Source organism: Ixodes scapularis, unplaced genomic scaffold, assembly GCF_016920785.2.
Source record: "Ixodes scapularis isolate PalLabHiFi unplaced genomic scaffold, ASM1692078v2 PGA_scaffold0__279_contigs__length_252992795, whole genome shotgun sequence".
Taxonomy (NCBI): domain Eukaryota; kingdom Metazoa; phylum Arthropoda; class Arachnida; order Ixodida; family Ixodidae; genus Ixodes; species Ixodes scapularis.
Window position 1 is genome coordinate 189,155,902 of NW_024609835.1, and position 10,218 is coordinate 189,166,119.

Consider the following 10,218-nt stretch of genomic DNA (forward strand, 5'->3'; position numbering starts at 1 on the left):
GTCCAGACAATGAGATCACCCGGAAATTTGCGAGACCTTGTGTGAGATCCCCTTACATCTGTGCATGAAAGCATGTTGGGGCAGAGCAAGCCATACCGGCTGTCTCTGCCAGGGTAGCAACACCCATGCTCCACTAGGATTGGTTGCCTCCTGAGGACATAGGGGTTCCTGCCTGGAGGCCTAAGGAAAATCAGTAGTCTAAAAAGGGCTGCATAATGGTACGAGTAGCTCTTGGTTCTAGGCTCTCGACCAGATTACTTGTATATGTTATGTAAATAAATGAAAGTAGTACGGAAACCCTGCCTCCTGACGGTCCTGCCCTGGACCCGGTTCAACTCCTGACTACAGCAGACCAGTTCATTCAGCCTGGGAAGCCCTCAGTCGCAAACACTGCTTGGCAGTGTTGGGATGGGCTCTGGCGGCGTTCGATGTGGGGAGTGAGTGAGTATTCGATGTAGGTCATAAGAACACCAGACTTCAAGCTGGGCTTCGTAGAAGTGGAGTTGAGGCTACACTCAAGCAGAAGTTTCGGTATTTGATGTAGCTACAAACGAGTACATCCTCAGCATAGATCTCGAGCAGTTCCGTAGAGCGGACTTGCTGGTAATCTGTGAGGAGTTGGGGGCCGACGACAGAAACATTCACCGAAAACCGGTCTTCGTGAAAGCGATCCAGGCTAGCTGGTGCTGACGAAAAAGTGTTAAGAAATGCTGGGAGTTGACCGGGGAGAAGAAAACAGAACCCCAAGCGGAGGAAAGTAAAGCGCAGACAGAGTGCGAATTAGAGATGAGAGATATGGAGCTCAAAATAAGCGTCTAGAAACTGAGCAGGAATAGGCGCAGGTTTAGAATACCGGGAGGTGAAAGCGTCGAAAATAAAATACATCATGCAGTTTTCAAGGTGGGGAGGATAATTGGCTTTTTCTGGTAAATGTTGAAACGGCATGTAGCAGAACGGATTGGTGACATGATACTTGGCCTCAGTTCTTGCTCACCATCTTTCCTTGTGAGGCGGCCCAAGTTGTCACTAGATTAAGCACGGAGAAGGTGGCAGACTATGACGCGGTCAAGCTCGGTCTCCAGAAAAAAGTATCATTTGTCCACAGAGGCCTTCCTACAGTGACTGAGGGGCAGCACAACGGGGCAAGAAGAGTAGGACTTTTATTTCGCTTACAGCCTTCGGATTAACATAGCTGAGTGGTTCAAATGCTCGGAGGGTTACGGTGAGCACGATTGCGTTGTGGAATGCTCCCGTCTTGAAAACAAAATATATAAAAGCATGACGGCCACCCAATACTGGGTTCAGGAAAAAAATTCCCAAACGGCGCAGGAGGCAGTCAAGCGAGTCGAGGAGTTTGCGGCACGCCTCAAAACCCCCCAAAATGACCCTGCAGAACGAAGATGTCAGAAAGCACGCGGAGACGACCGCGGTAATGGTTTGAAACACTAATTCGAGAAAAACGCGATAATCAAACTCTGCTGCTAGTGGAAGAAAGACAGGACACATGATCCATTGCAAGGTTGAATTAAGACTCCCAGTTGGCAGAAATGATGCACGGAAACAGAAATGTGAGGCTCTTAAAGAGTCACGATGCTTCTGCAGCAATGAGACTGGGCACATTGCAGACAGCTGCCGGGAAGGTAACGTATTCTTTGTCATCAACACAGATCACAGTAATGCCACACTACTATAACCCTCTCTGCAGAGCGTCAGCGTTGACGGTCGGACCTGCACGGTCGGTTCTGATTCGTCCTGAGTACTACACGGAGGATCGCGTTTGGATAAAGCAGGTGGTGAATCTACAAAGCATTCCCCTTCCTATAGCCGGGTTTCTAGCCAAAGGTTCATTTGGAGCTCTTGAGACCGAGACCGCACTATCGGCTAACCTTCCACCACGGTTGTTCTATTTGCTTTCGAACCGATCCGGCCGCAAGAGTTTGCAGGATAACCGTCTGACTTTTGAACTGAAAGTTGCACGAGCCAGGTCAGGATAGCGAGGAAGTACAAAGAGAGTCGAGCGCACTTTAAACTCGCGTAGGGTTTTATCGGGAGTTGAAGAGGAAGGGGGCTACACGAAAGAAAGACGGTGTCCATGGTGGTAATGAGAATCAGAGGGCTTCCCTAGTGAGGATGACTCGAAAGCCTTTCCGCTGCTTCACTAGAGAACGTTTCGTTTACGAAGCAATCTAAAAATTGTAATACTCGCTCTATAAACGCGAATACAAAAAAGGTAAGCACTCTTCTCGCCGGTTGCGATAGCGACATTGGCCCGAACTCAAGGAACGTTTGGCGTAGGGTTACCCGAGCTAACCGGTCACGGACAGAGGCGTCCAGAAGATGAGATCGTCCTGATATCTGAGAGACGGTGTGTGAGATCGCCTTACATATGTGCGTGACAGCGTGATGGGGCAGAGGAAGGAGGGTAGCAATAATCATACTCCACGGAGATTAATTGCCTTCTGACAACATAGGGGTCCTTACCTAGAGACATAGAGGAATTCAGTAGTCTAAAAAAAGTTGACTAACGGTACGAGATGAATTTCGGGTCTCAGCTCTCGATCACGTGATTGTATACATAATGTAAATTATATTTGTACCATGGACCCCCGTGTGGTTGTAGCACGATTCACCCGACGTCACTTTGCCATTCCCCAATGCCCCGTGCCATTTTCCCCGAGTGTTAAAACTCCCGTTTTCGAAATCCCACTTTCGCTTGCCCCGTGTGTCAATATCCCCGAGCCCAACTGCCCCGTTATGCACCTGCGGACGGTTCGGTTGCGTGTTTTGCGGTACACGGATCAGTATGCGTTTGCAATACACATCGGAGCACGGAATATTGGACGCATGGTTATGTAAACTTAGAATTTTTCATTGGTTATTACTAAAATTAGAAGTGTTATTTTCTAACCTTCTTTTTCATCTTCCGCACAAAACGTTTTGGCTTTTGTCAACGCACTCGTGCCTAATGCTATTGAACCCACTCGCGCACCTCTGCAATTATTCGACCTCCACTTCCTGCACCTTTATCTTGACTGGGAAACGTTCACCGTGCAAAGTTCCGACCCGAACATCATAGATAGCAATGTTATCAATGCTCTGAGAGCTCATCGAGGTTCCTCGATGATTTCTTTTGTACGGAGTAACTCTAGGCTGCTCTCGGTGGTTATTTTTTTTCTTGCATACCTTGTTTTTTTTAGGTTAAGTAGATGTGTTGGCAGCTTTCAGTTTTGTCTTTCCTCACGTAACAAACTTAGGGGGGGGGGGGGGGACTTCGGGGATCTCATAAGGCGAGAGGGAGAAAGGAGCTACTGAAACGGGGGGGTTTTAAGGCCGGTGGAAATAACGCGGATAATTTGAAACGGGGCTTCGACACAGATGTTTCGGGATCGCATTATTTTGTGCACCAAAGCCCCGTCTCCCGACGCTGGCACCCCGAACCCGGTTAGGCTCCTATCACAGACGAGTTCGTTCAGCCTGGAAACCCCTCAGTCGCAACACCACGTAGTGTGCTCGGTAACTACTCGAATTGCACAGGAAGTGCATAAAATGAGCCACCTCGCAATGCGTTGAGTTTAGAGAGCATGCATAGCTTTGGGATATCGTCAGCCCCAGAAACCTTTAGCCACTGTCCTCACGGTAAATGCCATGACAACACGTTTATCGCTAACCCCCTGGACAGTCATTTCGAAGGTTTTCATACGAAACGTGTTTGTAGAACCGGCTAATCTACTCGCGTTTCCTAACTGAGCGTGTGCTCCTCAGCAGTTGCTGGTTCGGTGATTTAATGAAGTACTTATTTCTAAAAGACATTGAAATGCCCGTGAAAGAGAGATAATCTAGACTGACAGATGATCCTTATCTCCCCCACGCTGAATGCTTAATTTGCGTCAGCTTGTGTCGGTCGGCCACGCTTTCTAATTTCCGCGAATATGTTCCTAAGCAGCTGCTGTGTTTTCCCGATGCTATTTTGGTTATAACTACCCGCCGAAGCGTTCCTTTGGCGGCTCAGCTTGTAAGACCGTTATTTTCGAGCAATTTGTTGCTGTCAATTAGGGTGGTCGATGGGAAAAGTAGCTTTCACTCCCGGTTTTACAATTTATGTTGCCCTCTCGACATACTCAATAAGGCAAAGTTTTAATTATGACGGCGCGCGCTAAATTGTGCGACATCAACGGTTCGTGAGCTTAATTATCTGACACCCTCGGAAAGATGACCGAAAATAGCGAATGAGATAATGGTGGGGCTTTCTGTATTTAATTTATGTGGATGATGTTAACAGTTTTGTTCATCAGCTCTCGTAAAAGAGTACCGCCCGTGTTGTCAAAACTAAAATGCTTATCATAAGTAGGCGTAAATTTTGGGGAGGGGGAAGAAGGAAGAACTGTCATATGTTTTGATGTGCTCCCTGCTATATCTTTGGATAAAAACTAGAAGCCCCGTTTACTCTTAATGCTTAAAAAGCGTTAGAAAAAAAAAAAAAAGCGTGTAAAGAAATTCAAGTATAACCGTCTTGTGTGATCAATGGGTGTGGACATCACCGGTAGGACAAGAGTTCATAGAAAATGACGGAGCGCTAAAGTAGTGAAGTAACACTCTGCTAATGGCCGAAAGGCTTGGCGGCAATAAACATTTTGTTTGTTTTTGTACATTTATTTCTTTTGAATGGTTAGAGGATTTCGAGGTGGAATGAATATATTTGGTACTTTCGGTACATTTAGTTGTTTGTGTAACTTGGGTTTACATTAGCTAATCATCTTTAACTGTTTTCCGTGAAGCGGTCCTTCGCAAGAGAGCTTTTAAACGTACATAAAAATATTCTTATTTCTGCCTACATAAATTTCAAAAGCCGTTGCTAGCATTAGAAATCTGTTAGCATAATTTAAAAATAAACATGTAGCTTTCAACGTACGTATTTTAGTGTCGAAATTCTACAACGTCCTGTCAAAAAACTAAATCGCCATCCAAAGAAAAAAAAAATCGTTTATTTTTTAAGAAGCAAAAGCGGCTATTAAACATACAAACCCTCCTTTGACTGCTGCCACCTGTTTTAATGTGTAGCTTACGTTGGGGGGGGGGGGGGGGGTGACCTAGACGGCAAATAGAAATTGTTAAATATATCGAGTCTTCAAATTGTTTGTATTTATTGGTTTTAGTAATGAAACTCATAATCTTTTTTTACGGTTATCCCCAAAGAGCTGCACATCGGATGTGAAAATACTCAAATAATCATTAAGCAATCTCTGCAAAAAGAGTGATTTTCCCTCCCTTGCACGCTATGAATAAAATGGTAGAGACTCGTGACGGCTCTCCTTCCAGTGATCGAAAAACAAGCGCACACTGTATAGATCAAGCTTCTTTCACCGTACTTTATGACCACTGATGCTTGGAGAAATGTATTTTGGGTGGGTAATCGCTGTACCGGACACGTTGTACTATGACTCACCGAGGGCTAGGTGACCTATACGTTTGGCGGAACACAAGCTGGTAGTTTCTTCTTGTTTTTTTCACTATTTATACAAGGCCTCAAGAAAATACTCGTAAACACTTAGCGCTCATCGAGCAATATCGGTTGATATTCTAGATTAACTTTCATAAGTGGGAATCTACCGCGGAAATTGCACGGTCGTCCGTCGCGAAAACATCCGGTGACGGGATTAATCGCAGGATTGCTCGTGCAGCCGCTCTAGTCACCCCCGCAGCAATATGAATATCACATCGCCCCTGCTACAATAACAACAGCTCTACCGCTCTCCCTACTAAAGCCAAATGTGCTAAGGCTACAGACGGGAAAAACTCCAGTGAAATAAATATGGTGTTTATGCAATTTTAATTTATCTGAAAAAACAGGCGTCTCGTTCACATCGAGCGGGCACGGGACGCCAGCAGATGGCAAATGACAACTAGCGGGTGCAGTAGACTAGGCGTTCGAAGGATGCGCGCTGATGTTCTAACGTCGTCTGTGGCTATGCGCCGAGATACAGAGTGAGAGGAGGAGACGAGAACGCGCGGGGACTACATAACGCTGAGCTCTGCTTAGAATGATTAGTGGGTAGGCCAAAAGCTAGATGCCTTGGTCTGCACTGCACTCGTTCAACGCATTCAAATGCGAGGGTCAAAGGCCGGACTTCGGCGTTCCAGGGTAAAACGCGTTCAACGATTATAGTGGAGACTCACGCAGCTAGTTTTAGGTCATCCCACGAATCATTCAAAAAAGAGCTCGGCATTGTGATGACCGTCCGTTCTCGTCTGATCTCACTCAGTTTATCGGCGCATACATGACTGGCACCTACGTCGCATGATGACGTCGAGCGACCAACATCTACCATTCTGGTGGTTTAGTCGACGACCGTTTCCAATGATACCCTCGCTAAACTGCGTGGCGTGCGGCTTTAGCAATTGTTAGACCTGTGCCAGCTAACGTTTCGTAGGCATATTATCGTACACGACAGAGAAGCCATGAAAAAGATTAAAGTACTAGTTGCGGAGAACGAATGCTGCCCTGCTTTACTAAGTTTAGGGACGGATTTTGTAGGGGCGAGCGACGGAACTTTTATAACCTCGTTTAAGTAGGCGCAAGCCTTTGCGTCGGTTTTGCCCATTCCTGATGTGGATGCCCATTTACTTTCACTTCATAAGGCCGTTTCCTCGCTTCGAGCACTCTATCCGGCCCTCCTTGTCGAGTGAGTGAGTGTATCGTGTCGCGAGCCCGTGCGGATGCCGGTCGGCGGCGGCTTCCAGTGCACGCTCGCCGAGAAGCTGCCGCCGGGGCATCTGCTTGTGCCGTTAGCGACACGGTAACCATTGCATTGTTTACCATTGCTTCCCAAAATCGGAACAAGTTCTCCACTTGGAAGAACTTGCATTTACGACTCGTTACCAGGAGCCACGTTAAGTGGGGTCGCGTTGTAGGAAAAGCGGGCTGGGTCTACCTTAGCAATTACCCCCTGTGTCCCACATCGGTTTCGCAAGTGTAAAAATAGCGTAGATGTAGGAAAATCAATGAGACGACGCCTAGGATTGCGGACGCAGGACCCCAGTGGGTCTCGCCTCAGATTAGCGTTTGCTCTCTTAAAAATGAATGCGCGTCACTTACCCGCAAAACACTCGAAGAGTCAATCTCTGCGATCTACAAAATCAGTTTAGCAAGTGATGATGCGGAACATTTGTTTAGACCTCCAAATCAAGTCTGCTCTGTGGCATTACGCAATGCAAGCATAACGCTTTGCATTGCGCAATGCCACAGCGCAGACTTCATGTTTAATTATAAACGGATGTTCGTCCTCATCATTCGCTGAGGTAATTTAATAGATCGCAGAGATTCGCTCTTTGAGTGTTTCGTGAGTAAGTAGACACGCAGACATTTTAAGAGAGTGCATGCCTCACTTGGGGTTCCTCTGCGATGCTCCCGTGTGTCCCAACCTGGCTATACGCGGGCGCAGGGAGCATAGAGTTGGGCTCTATGGCGGCTACGCGTAGGTATGCCCAACTTGGCCCCCCCCCCCCCCCCCCCCCCCCGCGCCATGCCCTGTGGGTTCTACCTCGGCTATTCGGGAGCATAGATGTGCTCCCGAATAGCCGCCCTTCCCTAGCGTTGTGTTAGGGGGTCCATATAACATGAGCGATTAACGTTTTAGCGGACAGCACCATTTGAACCAATCGACGAATTAGCGATAACAAGGGCGTGTGTTAACCGAATCACCCCTCAAATCCTCGATGTAGTTGACGTCAATTCCGCCTGTCGCTCCGCAGCATGGGTTTGCGTAGCCCTTTTCCATTTTCGTTGTCACACAGGTACACATTCTTAGCATTCGCCATTAAAAAAATCTTGTGACACTGTCCTTGGTCCTTTTGAGTCACGCAAAGGAAGCGCAATCACTGCGCTTACTTGCCCAAATTATTTCTGATTCGCTCGAAGGCCTTGTGTTTCTTGGAGCGGTTGTTGTAATTGGGGTATTGCTTGCTAGTGCCAAATGAGTGATTTTATATCGCGTTAATAAGAGTCCCCACGGTAGCCGCCGTAAAGCGAGTCGTTGGACTGCGATGTTGCTTGCATCTGCAGCAGGAATGCCGGAATGCCTGACGCAAACAACTGCGACGCACCATGGGCCGACGTTTGAGGTAGCGCAGGTTAGCTTATAGTGTCGGCCACTCGACAAGTGAGCTGAAAAAAATTACTCAACAAGAAACCGCTCACCTTCAGTCGTTCTTGATAAAGCTACCGTAGCTCAGCGTCCCAACATCTTGGACACGACTTCATTGTGTCGCATGCGTTAACGTGACTTAACGGTTCGTAAACTCTTTTAATAAGCTAGAGTACTTCGTACTTTTTACGTTTAAAGGGGTACCAAAATTAAAGTTTAAATGCACCTCTCACGCTCAGAAATAAGCTGTTAATGGGTGATGCCACGTCAGATCATGCAGGACAATAAAAACGAGGTCTTCGATTCTCTTGAAAGAAAGAAAAATATAAGCTTTTGTTCGCAGAAAAAAGCAAGCTATAAATATTTTTTTTAAAGATAACAACATAAAAATTAGAAAAGGCGGCAAATTACTTGAATTTTAAAAGCAAGTGTGAACACCTATATTTATATGACTGTATTTTTCGCACATCCAAAACATTTTCTTTAGTTTAAACTATATGATGTTATACGGAAACAAAAATATTCCTGTTTCAATGAATAACAATGATAAGAAAAACAAATTCCCAATTTTTATTCAGAACGCAATTTTTCGTCAGTTTTTCCACCCCCTGTCACAGGCACTTTTGAGTATTTTGAGAGAATTAGAATATTATTCCATTCTTTAAGGCTCTTTAGCACATAGATAATTTGATTCCATAGATGTTTGTCTGATAATAATGCAACTTACTTATTCTGAATTAAATTTTCAAAAAAACGCTTGTTCCGATTTTCCTTAAGCTTTTTTTTTGTGTATTCATTTCTATCCCTCGTACGCGAAGGTACGACATGTGGAATCTTAGGTCGAGATATATAAATAATCTAGTGGGGTACATACAGTGTTGGGCTAGTTGGTTCATCTTAGTTAAACATATAAAATAGCGCGAAAAAGACAAGACAAGAAGTCTTTGTCTTCTTTCCGCTTGTCTTGTACACTTCTTGTATCTGTCATTTTTGCGCTATTTTATCTGTTGAACTAAAATAAACAATCGTAATAAAAAATCCACTGCAAGTCAGCTCGCATAAATTGTTTTGAACAAGGGGTTCGGGTGGCAGTGGGAAATTGGATGTGACGGCGTAAATCAGCTTTTTAACGTATCGCACTACGATTTTCTACAGAAGTGTCCACTGGAAAAAAAATCATTGTTTCCAAATTTCAAGAAAATATTATGCCTCAGTAAAGAGTGAAATATTATAAACTGGTTACGATATTATGTTGGTTTGTATATCTACGGTGGTCGTCTGGTAGTGGCGTGATGGCTTCCAAGATTCTTGGCAACAAAAGTTCGCCTCCCACCTTCCAAACGCTGATTTATACATCTAAAGCAGCTTAGGATACAGGTTCTGCTAATATCAGCGTCAAGGACGTTGACGATAACGGCGCTGAGAGGAAACTGTAGTGGGTGGCCGCATAATCAGACCGACCAAAGTGCCAGGAAGTTATATTCTGAAACCTTCACCGAGCAGCCTGCAAGGTCATCTAGGCTCGCTGACTGCCTCACCTAAACCGCCCCCAAACTTTAGAAACTCAGGGCAGCGTTTTTCGTGACGACCAAAAGAACACGCCGTTCTCCTCTTGTATAATATACTGTCATATCATCACCCTAATCTAGAAACGGCACCGGCACCTGGGGCCTTTATAGTGCTGGCAGTTGTCTTTCGGTAAGGTCGGGGTTCTCCTGCGCCAATATAGAGCAATATTATTACTTTTATTAAAACCTCAATCATTAAATTGTTGCACGCCTTATATAACTTGTAGATCGCTAGCACTGCTGAGACGGGGAAGCGTGTAGATATACGCAATTGAAATGCTGCCCAGTTGCTGCGCACTTTTTGCCTAGGCTTTTGTTTCGCAGCTTTTCATTAGGCACGGTCTCTAGCAAGCCGGCCTTGATCAACAGTAAGCATATAAAACAATGTGGCAGGAAGTTCCACTGTGGTGAAAGGGCCAAAGCCGTAAAAGGGCCAAAGCCGCCTATAGCAAAGTCTTGGCGAATTAAATAATCAAACATATCGCCAAAGAAACAATCAAATTTCAAGG